This window comes from Phyllostomus discolor, chromosome 4, assembly GCF_004126475.2.
Source record: "Phyllostomus discolor isolate MPI-MPIP mPhyDis1 chromosome 4, mPhyDis1.pri.v3, whole genome shotgun sequence".
In the NCBI taxonomy this organism is placed as follows: domain Eukaryota; kingdom Metazoa; phylum Chordata; class Mammalia; order Chiroptera; family Phyllostomidae; genus Phyllostomus; species Phyllostomus discolor.
In genome coordinates this window covers 173,687,338-173,707,190 of record NC_040906.2, presented here as the reverse complement: position 1 = coordinate 173,707,190, position 19,853 = coordinate 173,687,338, and the positions used below count along the sequence as shown (strand labels likewise).

Below are 19,853 nucleotides of genomic sequence, written 5' to 3'. Positions count from 1 at the left end.
GGGATGGAGATGGTAGCTAACACCATGGTAGACATCATTCTGTAATTTATAAATATGTCAAATTATTGAAAGACAATGGTTTTAAATGTATACAATGTTATGTGTCAATTATAGCTCAATAAATCTGGGGGAGAATATAGGTACAATAACAACAACAAATAAGAGAGAAATATTCTAGAGGTCCCATAAAGCCTTCTGTCTAGAATCCAAAGCATAAAACACTTAGGAAACATGGAATGCCATGTTTAAAACATCCCTGTGTAAAGCAGTTTGGCATTGATAACAATAAAAATTAACAATAGTAATAGCTGTAACAAATATGTATATAATTTGTCAGTTTACAAAGTGCTTTGGACCCATATATAAAGGAATCAACACATGTAAAGGGATCAATTTAACCTCACAATAAGGTAGAAATTACTTTGCCTACTTTCAAATAATAAAGAGATGCTGAGAGGAACTGAGAGACTTAGGCAGCTACTAAGTGATAGTGGTCCAGTCTGTCCTTTGATTACAAATCTAATACTCCTTCCACTTAAAGAATCTGGAGTCTGATAATGACTACTTATGAGGCCCTATTGTGGCACTTGGGGCTAATGCTGGGGAACTTTAAAAGCAAAGTGTAAAGTAATGATAAGGCCCATTGACTTCTTTATGCATTTTTAAAAATTGAGCTTACATCAAGTTTCCATTAACTGCTTTACAAAAAAGGGCTCACTGCAGTCCAGTCTCTCTCTTTTTATGATAATCTTAGAAAACAAAATTAAAAGGGAACTTAACTTCGAGTACTTTATTTAATGAGCACAGCTTACATAAGTGTGCAGAAATAATACCCTGGAGCTATTTTATACAAGAGGCACAAAAGATCTACCACAGATGAATGACAGAAACATAATTAGTGCGAGCTCATGCAGTTGCCAAGTTGCTATTATTTTGAAAGGCACTCTCTGCTTCAAGTTGAGATTCTGCTACCCACTGAATATCACAGTCACCGGAAAATGGAGAATTGTAGCCCAAAAACAGAGGATCCTGCTGAGAATTCCAGAGGGGCACTGCTGAGAGGTCCCTAACGAGAATTTTTACTCTGGCTTTCCTACGGCTCTGCAAAGTGACAGAAAAAGACCAAGAAGGAAAGTCTTGGGAAATCTGACACCAATGCAAAGGCACCCAGTCTAATACAGATTTGCTTGTCCCTATTTGCACACCATAGGTCACATCCTGCAAGCAGCTCTGCTCCAGGCTCCAGGAAGGTCCCCAGGGATTTGTCCTACTGTCACCATAGGACGTAGTCTGTGCCCACATGGGAGAACATCGAGAGTATAAACAGTTTACACTAGTAAGCCAAATGAAGGAAGACTGAGTCTGTTTTCTCTCTTCTCAATTGGCTCTTGGAGCTACTATAGCTTTTCCAGAAATATTTCAAGGAGGGAAAGATGATGAGATTCCACAGATTCTATTCTGTGAGCAAGCCTATTTGTGTGCTTCAAGGTTTAGCAAAGGGGTGAGGAGACCCAATCAGCAGCAATCTCAGTGTTTTGAGTCAGCTTCACACTAAAGGAAAATAGCCTTGCCGTTTCACCACAAGAGTCGTCTAGAAGTTGGAGAGATTTTTTTGTTGTTGTTGGTAATGATGGTGGCGGAAATTTTGATGGGGTCTATGAAGAGGCGGCAGGATGATTTGGAGCCTTTTGCTTTTGTAAATATCATTAGATGGCATGTCTTTTAACTTTGAAAGCACTATTGGAGTCTGAAAAAAATCCTTTGGAGGAGGAGAGCCCAGGACACCAGCAAAGAACCCAATGCTGATTAGTTCAAGCATTAAGCAAATATTAAGCACCAGACATGGTGCAGGCACTGATTCCACATAATAGCTTGGAACCAAAGTCGTTCTATAAAAATAGAATTTCTTTCTTTCTTTTTTTAAGTTGTCCTTTTAAGATTTAATTATTTTTTTTAGAGAGAGAAGGGAGGGAGAAAGAGAGGGAGAGAAACATCCATGTGTGATTGCCTCTCGCATGCCCCGTACTGGGGACCTGGCCCACAACCCAGGCATGTGCCCTGACTGGGAATCAAACCAGTGACCCTTTGGTTCACAGGCCGGCACTCAATCCACTGAGCCACACCAGCCAGAGTAAAAATAGAATTTCTTGAACAAAGGATATTTGTAGTTTAACCTTAAAAGGTTGATGCAGGGAATGAATTCTACTCAATTTAAAAGGAGCAGGACATAAATCATGCTTTCCCTCCTACCTTTCTTGGTAAACTAAGTGGGACAAAATAATGTATAAAGGGCTCACAGAATTCAGACTTTTAGCCTTTCTTTAAATTAGTATTTCTGTAGGAAACAAGACCACATAATGGATGATCTTTTTCTGTACTCAGCATCAAACAGTAAATATGAGGCATGTCATTTACCCCAAGGACTGAAAGACACAAAAGAAACACAAGGGGTGATGGTTGTAGCTATAAAAACACTCAGGCAAGACACAGGGCACTGCACGCCTGATCCCCTCAGGCTGACTGAGAAATGTTCTGTGGACAAAACAGTAACCCTGGGTTTACAGAAGGATCCCTAAAGAACACAGCAAACCAATTCCAAGACCAAGGCGTGGGAAGCAACAAGGCACGAACTGAATTCTTGAGCAGCAGAGCTCCCTGAACAGGGAACCGGAGAACAGGTGCATGTTCTGGAAGTCAGGCCTCAACAAGCAGGGATGGCCATTCATGATGCGGTAGAGTTTCCTCGATTAAAGCATGCCCAGGGAATTAAATTAATTTTGGAAACCATATCCCAACAAAGCACATGCAGATTTATTCAGCAAATACCTGGATGTCTTAGTTGTTCAGGACTCTCTGAGAGCCACTGCACAGATGTGAGAGACTGTGCAGCATGCGACGATGTACTAGTACAGTTCTCGCCCTTAAAGAGTTTGTAGTCCAATAGACAAATGTGGGCGTGGAGCGGTGGGAAAGGTGTCCTAAAAACTTTACAGCTGTGGTGTGATTGTTACCTTCTGGGAACACAAGGACTTTTCATTCAGGCTGGTCCTTGGAAATTGAAGTCACATACAAAGTAGGGATTTTAGAAAACTATGTTCATTGAGAACAAAAACTCAGCTGGTGAGGATGAAAAGTAGGGAGAGTTAAAAGTGTAAGTCAGCCTGTGGATCAGCCAGGACTCAGGGAGCCTCCAGTTTTAGAGCAGGAAGTCTGAGGCACATGCTCATCCTACTACTAGCCCCTTAATCTGCCTTATTATCATACACCTGCCAGCTCACGTAACTGAGCCTTAGAGAGCAGCTGGTGTGTAAGGCAGCCAAAATGCTCTCTAGCTTGTTCTTGGTCCATTTTTCTTGTTTGTAACTCTGAAATCTGACCCATGACATGTATCTACCTACTCCTCCAGATCTGCTTCCCTTAAATTTGGCATCTATGACTCCCTTGGAGAAGAACAGGGCAGCTCTCTCCTTCAGCTTTCAGTTTACCTCTGGCTTCTGCTCCATAGCCTCAGTCCTAAGGGAAATCCAACCTTGCTTCCTGTCTTGACCACACCCACCCAAAGAGATATTTAATTACAACTGGGTTTAAACAGATGGCATGAGAAGTGACACTTGTATGGGTTTGGGTTTCAAAATCTGGGTATCACAATTGTTCCCTGTATAAATTTTCTGCATTTACCAATCCTTGTTTTCAAAAATGTCACCGTGGCTAATATATTCTAGCATCCTTTGTAGATTTCTTATACATTTGGGGTCCCCCATTTCTCAGAGGCCATTAAGAGCCCAATTTAAGATGCACTTCTATGAACTGCTCCCAAATTACTCCATCAGAGGACATCCTTCCCTGACCTGAGAGCACTCTACAGCTTCGAGGTCTCCCTAGCAGGGGGTAACATGAATGTTCCTGAGTGTTTGCACTGTGCTCGTGTGTTGTGTACCATGCTTTGTTTCATCCTGATTATGTGCCTACAAGGTTAGGTACTATTATACCCTTTCAACTAACTTATCTAATTTAGCTAAAAACACTGAATCAAACACATGTCTGACTTGAAGGCTGTTTTCCAATTGCAACAGCAGTCTTAGATTGTTCTTTAGCATTTTTTTAGTCTTATAAGTCTAGACTGTAAATTACCGTTGCTCTGTATAACACCCAACACAGTGTTAGGTATATTGTGGGTACCTAATTAAATATCTGTGCACACAGTATATAATGTGACTCAAAAATCTCTACGTATGTGGAAAATATATTAAGGCCATTTAATTTCACTTCGATACACAAACAGGAAGATTTGCATAGATCCAATGTAGTAAGCTGTGACTACAGAATGATATCTCAATAGAATCAGTCAACTCAATGTAAAAAAACAACAGCAATCCAAATGGTTCTAAGACATCACATGAATCAAAAACTGACTCTGTGAGGTTTTCCTACTTCCACCATCTTTGCTGGGCTTGGTTTCCTGGTGGTATTTGTCCTAAGCATTAGCATAGCCTTAGAGAGGGTGTGGTAGATACTCAGAAGGAGAAATGTCCTTTCTTATTCACAGACATATCCACCCAAGAAAATAATTATACAAACTTACTTTTTAAATGCCTTTATTCATTTGGCTGAACTGAAAATACTGTAGTTTCCCTTTACTCAGGGTACAGGAAATACTGTCTTCTCTGCGGGGAAATTCTGACTAAATAGAAATGAGGACATCTCACCTCATCTGACCTTGTAATCATACACTGAAGATCAACGTTTGAATTCCTGCTGCCCGATCTCCAAAGCGCCCCCAAGAATGCCATACACCCAGAAAGCTGGCACCTGAATGAGCTTCGAAGTCCTCACATGGGCACTGGGGTGAGCTCATCACGTCAGGCTAAAAGCCAGCCCTTGTTCCAGTATCACGTCTTGCCTTAGTAGGAGATGGTTTCCACACAATCATGTCCATTCATGAGGGGAGAGCACTGGGGTCCACACTGAACAACTCACCATTGAGCTGGGAAAAACAGGGAAATAGCTGCCATGTTTTCCCAGTGACGCTATTAATATTTAAGTGCTGTTCTCTGGGTGGGGAGGATGGGGGGAGTCATAAGAACCCAACTCTAAGAAGGCTCTGACCTATCTTCATGATTACTGCTGCATTAATGAACTAATTGCTGGCGGGGGGAAGGGCAAAAAACCACATCCATCCAAATTTCAAGTAACCACCAAAGATGGCTAGTTTTAGCCAAAGATGCTGCTTACACAAACTGCAGCCATTATTGTGGATAACATGAAAAATTTTATTTCTAAGCAGAGTGTTTAAGGTTTGTAATGGTACACTCATTTCTATTCTGGCAGTTGAGCATGTTATTAATTAATAATGATAAGTAATAACACCTGTAAAATGACACATATCTCAAGTCAGAGCTCTTGCTGTATCTCACCATCCTCCCTGAATTACAGAAAGCAAGTAAAGTGAAGCACAGTCTCACTTCAGGGGGGTTAAGTGATTTGCCAGGAGCCACTTAGCAAGTTAGCAAGTATAAATAAGGACGGAATCAGCAGGGTCCTCCAACAACACTGGGCCCACACACGGCGCATGGCGCCTCAGCGCAGGCTTCCCAATCAGGACAAAACTCAGCAAGGACAGGCAGTAGCCTGCTAATTCTGCCTGCTGTTGTCATCACGAAGGCTCTCAGAACCATATAATCAGAGGGTCTTTTTCTTCCCTTTAATTTATTTTGTTTTCCTTCTCCCACCCATTGATTGTCCCCACATGCTGTCTCCTGGGATAGCATCAGAGTTCAGGAGGAAGATCAGTGAAACGACAGTTGCTATGTTTATCAAAAGGGAGGGGTATCAAAAGTCTCATTAAATAAACAAATAACTACACATTCCTTGGTCTTTTCCCGGTCCTTCTTCTTTTGCTCCTGCTTCTTTTTCCTCTCTATTATTGTCACTAACATCACAAGTTGTAGGATATCACTTTTAATACTATTGAGACATAAAAAATATTTTTTCTTCATTCTTTCCTTCCAGATTTCTTTCTTTTTCTTAAATGTCTATGCATGTTATTAACCTGTCATTAACATTAAAAAATTAACATCATTTTAAAACCTTATCATATTTATAAGGTGCTTGTTCTGCAATTCCAAGTACTTTTTTCTTCTTTCTTTCTCTGATAGGCCTATAAGAAGCAGAGACAAATAAGGATACCTGGTCTTTCCTGTCCCTGAGCCCAGTGATTTTGTCTCTAGTTCAAGGTTTCTTGATCATGGCACTATGGACATTTTGCACTAAATAATTCTGTGTTGTGCAGGCTGGCTATCCTATGTTGTAGAATGTTTAGCATCATTCCTGGCTTCTATCTGCTAGATGTCCATGGCAATCCTGCCCCCCAAATTTTAAGAACCAAAAATGTCTCTAGAGATTGCCAAATGTTTCCGGGGATAGGCGGTGAAATCAGCCCCAGTCAGGAAGCACGCCTCTAGGAAACACTGCCTGGTTGTCTGTGTGTCGTGTGTGTTGGAGAAGGAAGAAGGTTACTTTGGGTTTTGTGGGTGTCACTCTTGAGGTGGGAGTGAAGCTGGGGATCAGTGCGGTGAGAGGTTTTCTTTAATAATGTCTACTGCTGTTACATTGGTCTTGAGAGAATTGCTATGAACACCACAAGGTTGGTTAAACGATTCTGAGTTTCTTGGAAGAAAAATAAAATCTGAAAAACAATAACGAAAGCATTGGACAGTAACATGTGTTTCATACAAGATGAGTGGACTGAGTCAGACAGATCATATGCATTTTCTAGCTTTTGTATGAGTTAACAAGCCAACACTTTCTGCACCTACTTATTGACATGGCCAAATTAAATGCTTAAATATTAAGAACCACTTGTATTTTCCCTTGTCTTTATCACATGAATGCATTAGGCAGCTCTGGAAATATATTCAAGAGCATTTTACAAAAAACTAACTAATCCTTACATCCTCTCTTATTAGAGGAAGTGCAGGTAAATACATATGGCACTACTGCTCTGAAATAATACAAACTAATAAGAGGCTCTTGAATAGAAGATTTGTGTCAAAACATCAGAAGATCCTGGTTCCATACTCAGGTCTAGGATACAGAGGGCTTCTTGGACCACAAATGAAAATTTGCTATGCCAGGCTCCAGAATTAGCACTCTGAACAATAAACTTCTTCTCTGTATTACCAAAATTAAATTTAGTTAGAATGGAGTTTTAAATTTAACTCCCACCTATAAAAGTGTACTTTATTTTTGAAAGAATCCCAAGTAACAATATAAGCACCATATATGCATGTGGTTTCTATCTCCAGGGGTCAAGTGTAAAATAAACTCAGTAAATTTTCAAGTGATTACTTACTTCCCTAGCGTGCAATTTCCTTCTAATCAAAACAACATAATTCCTTTGTATGGACATTGGAATCCCGAGAGTAGACAAACTTAAGTAGGCATAGATGGAACATAAATCAAAGAGAAAATATCTAAAAATAGGGTTGGACCAATCTGGACTAAAAATCTTTAGAGATAGTGAGAATAAAATTTATACTACGGAACTGAGGTTGTCATGTTGAAAGTAGTTTTACTGAGTGAATAATTAGAAGCAGACTAGAAAATTGCAATAAAGACAGAATAGAAGGTGTGAAGTATTTTATGGAGCTGTCATCAAAAGATGATTGAACTTGGAGGATTCAAATTGCTGTCTTGCCTGGATTTAGCTCTGTGATCCTGGGCAAAATTGCTCAGTCGCAGAAGTGATGGGCACAGAAACTGGAAGAAGATCACATCAGGAGTTTCAATTTCCTTAACATCTATTTTATTTTCTCAAAACAGTTCCACTTAGCTTTCTTTGGATTTAAAAATGGGGAAAGGGCGTGACAAGGCTGGACCAGGGGGCCTCTGGAATGCCATTATTTACGTGACTCTGTCCATACCCTGACCTCAGACATCCTGGATACCTTGATGCACTGTCATGTCAGCATCTGGAACACACACACAGCTCTAATTTTAAAGAATAAAATGATCATTGTAACAATCTTTAGGATGGCTTTAGCCTGTCTAATCTCACGACCCTTTCCCCTTACAGGTAGCTGCCAGGACCGTGCAGGTCTCCAATGCACCCTGAGTGTGAGCACAGTGCCTGGTATATGACAGGCACCTAGAAAATATCTGCAGCATAAACAAACAATTCTGATGCGATATATCTCTGTCACTTGATTCACTCATTGTCCATGGAGTATGCATACAGAAAATGACAAGTGGCACTCTATGGTAGCATGTAAGTGCCAGGACAACACATTCCTAAGGCCTATCAATATTTTAGGTTCTCCAATGTGGCATGTTCAATAATTATAATAGTGCCATCTGAAATTCTTTATATAGGTCTTTAGTTCCCACAAACAGAAATGAAAACATAGACAGAAGAGCCAGATTCAGAGGAAAAACACAAAACAACCAACTCCAAGGGGATTTCGACAGTGGGAACAAAATATTAGAGGCTGTTATTCTCTGCAACAGACAGACTTTAACCAAGACTGTTCCCATCTGCATTTGTCACTGGCCATCTGCTTAGGTCTAATCTGGTATATTAGTAGCATTAAATATAAGTTTGAATTGTGCTACTCTAAATAGACTCCACAAAAGGTGCTCTTATTCTTTTCTAAATTGTGAGCTCAATTTTCATCCTTGGACTATTTTAGCAAAACATGAAAATGCTCCCATAAGGTCAGGTCAATGGCCCACCTCCCGTCAGTGCCAAGTAAAGATGGGCCCCCCCCCCCCCATTCCACCTCTTATAGTGAACCTCCTCAAGGCCCAGCCTCTGCTTTGTTTTTAAATGTCAACCCTGCAATTAATGTAAATACTGACCCCGATATATCAATGTATACATGGGTGTGATAGGCAGAATTTTGACATGCCCTCCCACAAATTCCAACTCCCTGGTGTATACACTCTGCACAATCCTCTTCCCTTGAGTGCACGTGGGACCTTAAATAGGGCGGGATAGTGGGGGCAGACCAGAAAGGACTGGGAGTCAGAAGTGTGCTCTTGCTATCGTGGAAGAAAGCAAATATCCACATTGTGAAAGTGCCTCTGGTTCCTAAAAGTGGCCCCTGGCCAACAGCTAGCAAGGAAACAGGGGCGTCAACCCTATAAGCACTGGGACTGAGAGAACTGCAGCCTGACCTGTTGCCTGGACCCACAAAAATGTGAGATAATAAATGGGTGCCATTTTAAGTCCCTAAATTTGTGGTCATTTGTTGCAAACCAATAGAAATCTAACACAAATGGGAAAGAATCATGGCACACTACGAAACCATGTGGATGGGTGGAGTGACAGCAGATAATGAATGGTGCTGCTGCGAAGTCCCTATAGCCTTGAGAATCTTAGCTGGGTGGCAAAGCACGTGCTTCCCATTGCCTAGCACAATGTCCGACACATAGTAGGTGGTCAGTAAATACGTGTTGTTGAATTAAGTTTATTTATTCATAAGTAAAATAATTAAAAGTCTTAATAATTAAGAAAATAGTGAATATATTTCTTTGATGAATCTATATACACTTCACAAATCTGCGGTGGCATAAAGTCATTACTGTTGCCCATCCACGTGGCAGAGTGGTTAAAGAACTACTCCTCACAAGAGTTTCCTCCTGAAGAGAATTTAGAGGGGTGGGTAAAAAAGAGCATTCATTTTTTATTGTGTATGCTTCCCATCCCTGGAAATTTTTGCAATAAGTGTCAAATTTTTAATAACAAAAGATAGACTTTAACAATAAAAAAGTTCAATCTCAGAGCATGTAAGAAATCAGACACTTTTTAAAATTTAAAACTGCAGGCAGAAAGCCTTTCATTGTAACTCAACATTCTGCCAGATGTTTAGTATAGTAATGCTGAGTGATCTGTTCAGTTAGGGTGGTGCATCTTTTTTTGAGGACCTCTTTGACTAGATGCTGTTGGGGTACAAAGAAGCAATATCCAAAAAACAAACCAAAAATGATATTATTATAATTTATCAAGTCTACTACATGCCGTGGATTGTGCTAAGTGCTTGACAGATTATCTTACAAATTTTCCCCATAAGGAGCTTGAAATTTATTTGAGGAAATCAAATATAATTATAAAATAATAACAGAATAATGATTAAGACTTCTGAGCCGCATGTATGGGCCAAGGTGGGCTGGGACGTATGTGGCAGAAGCAGCAAGTGAAACCCAGAGGAAGAAGTGACCCCTGGGAGGACGGCAGAGAGGAGGCTGGGAGCGGAGCTGGGAGGAAGCTGGGAGCCGCCCTGGCCGATCAGAGGTGGGTCCTGGGAAGAAGGGCAGTCAAGGGTGGGGGATTGCTTGGTTGGTGCTACACCATGGTCTTGGGGAGTCAAGTGAAGAGGTTTTCAGTTCATTCCCATCGAAGTTAATATTTACTTACTGGATTTGGAGGAACACTATGAATGACAGAAACCTGCTCAAGATTTCCAAAGCCAACATGGTTGAAGTAGACTGACTCAGCAGGACAGGCAAACCGAACAGGCTGGAGGAGAGAAAACAGGGAGGCAGCAACAGTGCCCAGAGGGACCTTGCAGTGGTGGTCCCCACATGTGGAAAAAGAGCATACAATGGGGAAAATAGTAGGACTAGGAAATAGTTAAAGATACCATGAAGGACAACTTAAAAGGAGAATTGTTAAATGGTTTGGAGAACAGCAGAGAGAGAAAATGTAAAGAAGATGCCAATTTTAAATCTATGTGATGGGGAATGGCTTCATTGATAGGAACAGGGATGACACCTTTTGGTGCCTCCCACAATTTCTTAAAAGCAAGTCAAGCTACTAAGTGTCCCAGAAGGCTTCCTGAGGCCTGGCCCATGTTTCCTCTCTGCTGCACAGCCGGTGTGCATGTGAGCAGGAAGGCATTGGGACCGTGTGACCTCTGAACACAGCAGGCCACCTCCCCTTCTCTGTCTCCCTCTCTTCTAGTTACACCTCAAACTGTCTCTCTGTGTCACCTCTTCCGAAAGCCCTTCTCAAGCCCACTGGTCTAATGTATTTATTTATTTGTTTGTTTGTTTGTTTTTAGAGAGAGGGAAAGGGAGGGACAAAGAGAGAGAAAAACATCAATGTGAGAGACAAACATCAATTTGCCTCATGTACATGCCCCAACTGGGGTTCCAACCCAACACCCAGGCATGTGCCCTGACCAGGAATTGAACAGGCAACTTTCGGTTTACAGGACAACACTCAGCTGATTGAGCCACATTAGCCAGGGCTCCCACCAGTCTAATTTAGATGACACTTCGTTTGTCATACCTAACACCTGCGAATAAATATCTCTGTCACAATACCCATCAAGTTGCTTTATTATGTGCTGTTTCACCACCCTAGACTGTGAGCTTCCTGAGAGCAAGGGCTGCATCTTATTTGATTGTGTACACCCAGCAACTAGAACTATCCCTAGCACATAGCAGATGCTCAATAAATTTGTTGAAGGAATTCTGAATTGAGATTATCTGCATTTTAGGCGATGGTAGGACAAACTCTAGTATGATTAGAACTTTGTGTTCCAAACAAATGGCTAGCCTATTTTAAATGGATTTAAGATTTAGACAGAAAGCAAAATATTCACAATTTAACTAGGCCCTTTAAACATTGCTAAAACTGTGATGAAATAGACGCTCTATGTTAAATGGAACCCCCAATATTTTCACTAATGTTATCTCCAAAAGGACAATTAGAGGGATTACTTCATTTCAGGATTTGAAATGAATAAAAATAACAACTTCAAAATAACACTCTCTAGATACCTGAATTGTCCTGGGCAATCACCATCTTTCAAGAAGAAGTAAGTGCTTAGGGAAAACATCAAATCAAAGATGATCTGGTACATATTTACCCAGATTGCCTCCTGTGCAAACTGCAGGAATTGCATACAAAGACTACCTAATAATACTAACAACTTAATAATTTATATTTTTAGGTTACTTTCACATGCATTCTTCATTTAAGCCCCAAAATATCCCTGCGAAGAGACAAGGTATCACTATCCCCATTTTATGAAATGAAGCTACTGAGGCTGAGAAAGTCCTGAACCCCTCCCTACCTCCTCTGTCTTATGGGATCAGGCAGGGCAGATCCAGGCATGTGGTATCTGGGGCTTTATTCAACTTGGAGTGCCTTCTTTAAGAAAAATAATGCAAAATCACTAACATAAAGTTAAGTATGAAATGTAACTATAGGGTTTTCCATACATTAACTCATTTAATCTTCACAGTAACCTCATGCAATAGTCCGTATGATTATATCTATGATTCTCTCTCAACATCTGGACAGCTTATATCCTTAGCTGATATCCAGAATGAAGAGAGGGACACCAGTGCCCAGACCTCTAACCAGGTCAGCAGCATATGAAGGACAGCCCACCTGGCTTTCCCAGCCTCATGCATGAGACCCATCCAGACTCCACAGCCTATCAGATGCCATGGAAATCAGGCCCTGAACCAACCAGAAACTCCTGCACCTGGGCCTGTGCATCCCCTGATTGTTATCATTAAAACTAAAGAGTTAGCTGAATCTACAGAATCTCAGAAAGAATCCTCTTTTCCCTGTTCTTTGGGTTTTCCATTTTTCTGAGTTTGTTGAAAAAGCTGTCTTAACATCCTCAGACAGGCCTAAGCCTGCACACGAGGGGACTCAGTCACCCCACAGCAAAGGAAACTCTGATGTGGCGGAGCCCTGAAAGATCATGCATGCATCCTAAACTATGCTGCACTGAGTTTCAACTGATACTTTATAATGAAGCCTCTCCGGGTATAACTTAAGACACCTCATTACAGTTCATGCATGGTTCTGTGTCCTTCTAAATGAACTAGTGTGCGGTATATATGCTAGCTGATTTGCCAGGCAGAATTTGCATATTGTGTGCAGAGATGTCAACATTATGTAGACTGGCTTCACAGCTATGGTATAAAGGGATGACATGACCTTCGAGAAAGCAGACATAACCTGAATAATACATAAATGATCTAATAATACATACTTTGAATTGTAGAAATGGCCACCAATTTTTTTGAAGGACTTAAATTTTTTTTTGAGTATCTACCTTCTGATACCACTTTTTTTCTTATCTGACTGTTCTTCCAGACAGTTTAGAAATTCTCACATCATTAAACAGATTACTTTTTTTGCGTATGTCTGACATTATCTCTGACAGCAAATAGTCACATGAGACACGGGCTAACAACATCTTGAAAAAATATTGTTTAAACTGGAAAGAAAGAATTTCTTATTTAATAGGACAATTGTGCAAATTTTTGCTTTTTCACCAATCTAATTCCCTTGGATTTTAAAAAATTGTGCTAAAATAATTGCAGAATCTTAAAATTGAAATGTTTTCTCTAAACTTTTCATTTAAAAATATAAATGTGGCATTCTTATATTCAAATTTTAAATACGGGTTTTTTAGAAAAAATAAATTATTTATACACTATAAATCCACATGATAGTCTTTGTAATTTCCTTCAGCCATTAAGAACACTTATTTCTCCAAAAATGCAAAATAGCATTAAGGAATCTCTCATACTAATGTTTTACTTCATTAAAAATTTATACAACAGTAACTTGTCTTCTTTTGTGAAAAATAAAGTATGTATACTTTCTTTTCTATATAATATAATCCATCAAATCTATCAAAATGTAAAATATATTTGACCATTTCTTAAGCATAACTTAAATATGTTTTGCCCTTGCTATATATATAAAATGTAAGCCATCTTCCATCTATTGGTTCATTCAGTCAATAAATATTTATTTAGCACTTGCTATATATCAGGTCCTAGACCCTAGGTAAAAAACACATCTTCGGTTTCATTGAACTAAATTTGAGTGAAATTATCAAAGACCTTCACTGGTGTAGGGAGCTGTTTTGCATGGCGTGGAAATGTAGCTCAGCGCCCACGTGCAAAACCAGTGGGGAGCGAGTCAACATGCAGGACCACGCCCACAGCGAGGTTTTCCCATGGGGAATCAGGCCTGCATTGTACCTAGACTGCTATGAGACTTGTTTTTGCTAAAACTCCCCCACCCAGAATTGAGGCAGCAAGTGTTTACTGTAATTCCTAAAGTCTGTGCTAAACCTTCCAAGTATGGGAGGTAACCAGTTCAACAACTTTTCCCCCTGATCTGCAACATCCTTCTCTTTGAAGTAATTAGCAGCATTCTTTCCTTTGTTATCTGTAAAAGGTAATCACCTGCAGTGAACCTATGCATAGTAAATAAGGATCATCCTCAATGTAATGTACCCAGAAAAGCAATACCCTGGCCAGGGAGGGGCCGGGGCCCTCTCTCTTACTCAGAGAGTGGCCATGGCCATCCCTTTTTCTCCACAGGACTTCTGTAGTCCATGTGTATTTGTTCATAGCAGCCACAACACACAGGGATCCTGTCGGCCAGAGTCCACATCACACTGGTGTTTAGCAAAACATTTGCATATATTTGTCCAGTGGGAAAATACACTAGGGATTTTTCCTAAAATTTATAACTATCAGTGGTGGAAAATCGCAGAAGGAAGATTTTAATTTAATGAAAAGAAGAAATGAGTATTAAAGCTATTCACTGATAAAAATGACTACCTTGCAAAAGAGTACACTCTGAGACACCAGTAGTATTCTTGCAGTGAGAGAAAACTCAAGCTGGGTGAGGCTTGGGTGTTGGGAGTATTACATACCAGACTCCTGCAACAGGTGAGAAGTCAGGAGACATGATCTCTAAGACGTATTCCAACTCAAAGAGTGTGATATTATCAAATTTGACTTACAGATTAGAATATCTACAGAGATGGCTAACATAACAATGAAGAAGCACTAGTGTTTAATTCATAATAATATTTTAAGTTATATTAACTCATTTGCCTGAAAATTGAGGGAAACTGGGGGTGATAAATTTCTAGTGCACAAATTATCCAAAGATGCATAAAAAATGGGGCAGAAATAAGTTTACAGTTGTAGGTATGTGAAACACAGAATTCATTCTTGTATTATTTATTCCTTATTATAGTATTTTCCATATGAATAAATGTAAACCTACTTTTGTCTCACCCCTCTATGTGTTGTTATCCACCTTAGTTTTTTAAAGAGCCTTAAACATTCTGAAGTTCAATTTTACCAAATTGTTTAATTATGTCAATATACTAGTATTAAGTCAATCAACAATACTTTACACTACTTTTATTTTCACAGGGGAACACAGTCACCCCAATGCAAACATCATTAATTTCAAGGCTTTGAGCAAGAACCCTATTCTCTCTGAGCTTCCGTTCCTTACCTGTAAAACCTGGCCACATAGTACCCACCTCATAGGATTCAAATAGTTAGAAGGAGCTCTTATGAGAAGGTCCTGGAAAATTGTAAAGTTGCAGAAGGCAAATGACTCCACAAATGTGCCCACATCCTAATCCCTGGAACCTGTGAATAAGTTGCATTACATGGCAAAAGGGATTGTACAAATGTAATTAAGGTTACATATATTAAAACTGAGAGATTATCCTGTATTATTCATGTGGACCCAATCAACTACATAACCCCATAAGAGAACCTTCTCTGCCTGGAGTCATACAGAAATACAACAGAAGGGAAAGTCCCAGAGGTTCAAAACAGAAGCTTGCAAGAGATGCAATGTTGCTGGTGTGAAGAAGGAGGAGGCAACAAGACAAGGAATGCAGGTAGAGTTGGGGAGCTAAGACAGGCTCCTGGCTGCCAGTCTGAAAGGAAACGGACACCTCCATCCTCCCCCCACAAGGAACTGAATTCTGCCAACAATCTGAATGAGTTCAGAACCTCTAAACAAGAGCTCAGGTGGCCAACACGTTGATTTCTGCCTTGTGAGACCTAGAGCAGGGACTTCTGACTTACAGAACTGTAAGATAACACATTTGCATCATTTTAAGCCACTATGTTTGTGGTGATTTGTTGCACCAGCAACAGAAAACTGATTTACTTGCATTAGGATTCATCTTAGAGCTGCAAGTACATTGCATCATCATTATTTATAGCAAACATGGATGGAGGAGTATGTTTTGGGTAAACGCAAAATACATTTCAGTTAAGGAAACAGAAAGTTATTTAAAACCAAACAAGGTAAGGACAACTGTCAAAAGTGAGACTGCTCAGATTTATAGGCTTTTCCTCAGGTTCTGTCCCAGGTTATACTATAATTATGAACAAGCAAAAGCTGAATTTCTTCTTTGAAAAAATAATAAAGGAAAGTTCTCAAAGAATTAGTTTAAAGATGTTTTGTTGTACTTATGTTGAAGTATATAAAACAACTTTCTCCTCATTCACCTCTGTATCCATATTACCTGGTACATAGTAGCTGCTCAATAAAAATCTATTAACTGGGCAAATGTAAGCATATTTACAATGACTGGAAATAAGAAACTATTATTTTGCTTTTCATTGAACTAGTACTTCCATAACAACATTTGTTTAAGGAATGGCTCTTCAAATAATTTCAAAATTTTCCAATTTGTTTTGGCTTTGTTTGTGCAGAAAAGTTTGTGGTTTAGGGTAAACCTTACCATAGGAAGCCATATGTCCAAGGAGGGTTTTGGGGTTGCTGGGACTAAAGAAGGAAGATGATGCTGTCAGGCTCCTGAAGAACTAAACTGCATGCTGGTTGTGCCCCAGCTGCAGCCAGGCATTCTCGAGGGCAGACAGAGCATTTTTCTATGGATTGGCTCATCAGGCTAATGGGCTGTTGGCACTTCTCTCCCAGGACAGTTGAAACTCCTGAGGGAGATGGAGCAGGAAGAGAGAGCTCCCAGATCCCTTGTGATAAACAGGGTCCTCAGCTTTCTTTGCATGAATGGCTGCATTATGTGCAGATGTTCAGTGCACTTCCACAAGCTTTTATGGATGAATAAGTGGCATCATTATGATGTGATTTGACCAGAAATGAGGCATGGGCCACTGCCATCTGCAAAACTCCTATCTTTCTGAGCTAGATTGTACAGGGATGAAGCTAATGAAACTAAAATACTCTACAGAAAACTGATGACTCCTGCAAAGACTATCAATTAATCTCAAAATATGAAACTAAATTTCTGTCTGTACCATTTTCTTTTACTTCTGTCTCTTCATGGCATTTAAAAAACAACCTTGGGCCATTCCATTAAAAATCTCTCTCTCAGAAAAATAAGTAGAGCTGAATAAGAAATACTTCTAATATCCACAGAAGTCAGCACTTTCTCTTAGTCAGAAAGGCATATTATGTGCGGAATAATCAAATTCCCTAATTTGACTTCTCTGTGGCCAGGGTCTTCATACCTGCCTCACGGAAGAGAGAGAAGATAGATTTTATATTTATTAAATGATAATTAGGAGAAGATGAGACATGAATACAAAAGAGAAAAGGGAGAGGGAATGATAAAGGAATGGATGGGAAGTTCATACCTGCTCTAATATGCACAAGATTTCAGAATATTCAAAAGAAGACATGGAATGATGATTCTTTCAGGTGACTTTTTAGATTATCCTCTCTCCTCTCTGACACACAGAACTGAACACATCAAATGAGGTGTTGTCTAAGTGGTAAATGGGAATGAACAAGACTCTGTGTAAAACAGAAAACACTGGGCAGAGGGTATAGAAGAAGTTAAAAAGAAGGAAAAAAGAAAAAAATATTTTTAAAGCATAGTAAAAAATTTATTTGGAGATCTTAGAATGGGGAAGGGCTTTCTGAGTAATGAACAAATTCGCAAAATACAGAGGTGGACGCAAGTAGGTTTACTGTTATACATAAAACAGAGTTTATTCTTGTATTATTATTTGTTTATTAATTATTGTATATTTGTCTTCTTCTTAAATATTATTGTTATTATTTTGTATCCTTACTTATGATTTCTCTTTTAGGTAATGATGGCTAATAATTTTACCTGCTTTTGCCCACTCTTGTATATTAATAAATTTAACTATGAGAGATTAAATCTTTTTATATCAAATAAAAGTAAAAGGTAATAAAATACAGATAAAACATTTCTAACAAATATCCTTTAAAGTTTTATCCTTATTACAGAGATAGCACTTACAGCGTTTTTGATATCATGAGATAAAAATATTCAATGGACATAAACAAACTGAAATGAAAGAAATAGCCAGTAAGTTTGTGCAAAAATTTATTCCACTACTTACCAAATAGGTGTAAAATAAAATAAGATGCTATTTTTCTATCAAGTTAGAAGAGTTATTATCCCTCTTTAAAACAGTATCACTCTGGGTTATCAAAGGTGGCAAGAGATAAACCACATCCAAGTGACGAATACAAATAAAACACAGGAGTGTGTTAGAAGATGTGTGCAGCAGCCCGCTCGCAGAACCTACGTCAGCACAGCAAACCAGAAACACTCAGACAGGGCTCAGACATTGGAAGTGTCTTCAGGGATTTCATAATGGCATGAGAGTAGCCTCATGATATGGTAACTGAAAAGTCAAAATTTTAAAAATTACATGTTCAGTACCCAAATGTAATTACAATTTTTTTTTATCTATATAAGAAAACTCTAGAAGAATATGCATGGACATAGGAAGTGGGATTGCCTTCGGGTTGCAGGAGGGAGAAGTAGCAACGGGCAGCTCAGCAGGCTGCTTGAGCATCAGTGGAGCAGAAACAAAAAAAAGGCTTTTTTTTTCTCTGTAAGGAATTTACGATTTCAAAAGGCAGCGAACTGGTCATCACGCAAAAAACTCAGAACATGGTGGGACTTCTTTACATTTACTGCATAGTTTAGTATTGTTTTCATTTTGCAATCAAATGTTGGTTAAGGGGGCTATATTCTTCTTGCCTGCTTTTAATGCCTCTGAATGCCTTCCTCTGGTCCTAATTACAAATGATTTTTATTTTCTTTATAAGTCCTGAATTTTTAATAATTTCTTCAATCAATATGTCCACTCAGTTTTCTATTCAGAAAAACATTAAGTGTCACCAAACCATTCATTTTGTTAAATGTATACCCTACTTTTGACATTTGGGAGACACCACCATTCATCCCCATAAGCTGGCCAAATCTCACCAAGTCTTGGGCATTTATGAAGACTTACAGCAGAACCAGTGGCAGACTGGGTAGACGGGACACACACATCAACCCAGTTCGGTCTGGGCCTTCTCTTGCCCGCATGCAACTGCTCTCACCTATCAATATCACTAACTTCTGACACTTCATAAAAAGCAGGAGCAGCTTTCCAGAGGACAAAAGCCATCACTGCATTATCTCTTATATACCTAGCAGGGCTCAGCACATAGTCGGCCCTTGCTCACAGGGTGATTTCAAGAACCATGACCTGTTATACAGCCAATCACAGAGGTGAACTGCAAAGTGTGATGTAAATGCAAGCAACTAATAATTGATGAGTTGCCTTGGGCTGCACGATTTCATACGATATAATATCCTATTTATTTTGTGGGTTTTGAAATTATTGAAATACTTCTTCAGTGATGTAATAGTTACCTAGTAACTTCTATTGGAAATCTAGCACTAGATAAATTAAAGATAGTCCCTCAGGGAAAGAGAAGTAGAGGCACATGGTGCAAACTCAGCCGAAGTGGGAGACTCTTGTCTAAGACCATTTACACTTCCGGAGTAGAGCAGAAATTACTCAGTATGTACGTCTAGTTCTTTTCTAGAGAAAATTACCCTAACTCCAAAGCTCAGGACTCAGAAGTCTAGTTTTGCACTAAAAATCAGTGCAAATACCCTGGAATAAAGAATTTCACTTGCTGGTTAAAAAAAAAACATTCATGAGTCATGTGCCCTTAAAATAGAAACTGTCCACTTAACCTCTCTGTTAACCACAGGAAATGAAACTGTCCGTGGCCACTCTGAATC

The 19,853-nt window shown here is 39.4% G+C and overlaps 1 protein-coding gene across 1 annotated transcript in view; it reads right to left on the bottom strand.

Moving 5' to 3' along the window:
- Nucleotides 1–19,853, bottom strand: part of SLC35F1 (solute carrier family 35 member F1) — a 360,365-nt gene that overhangs the window by 265,148 nt on the left and 75,364 nt on the right. The gene's annotated exons all lie outside the window — the stretch shown is intronic.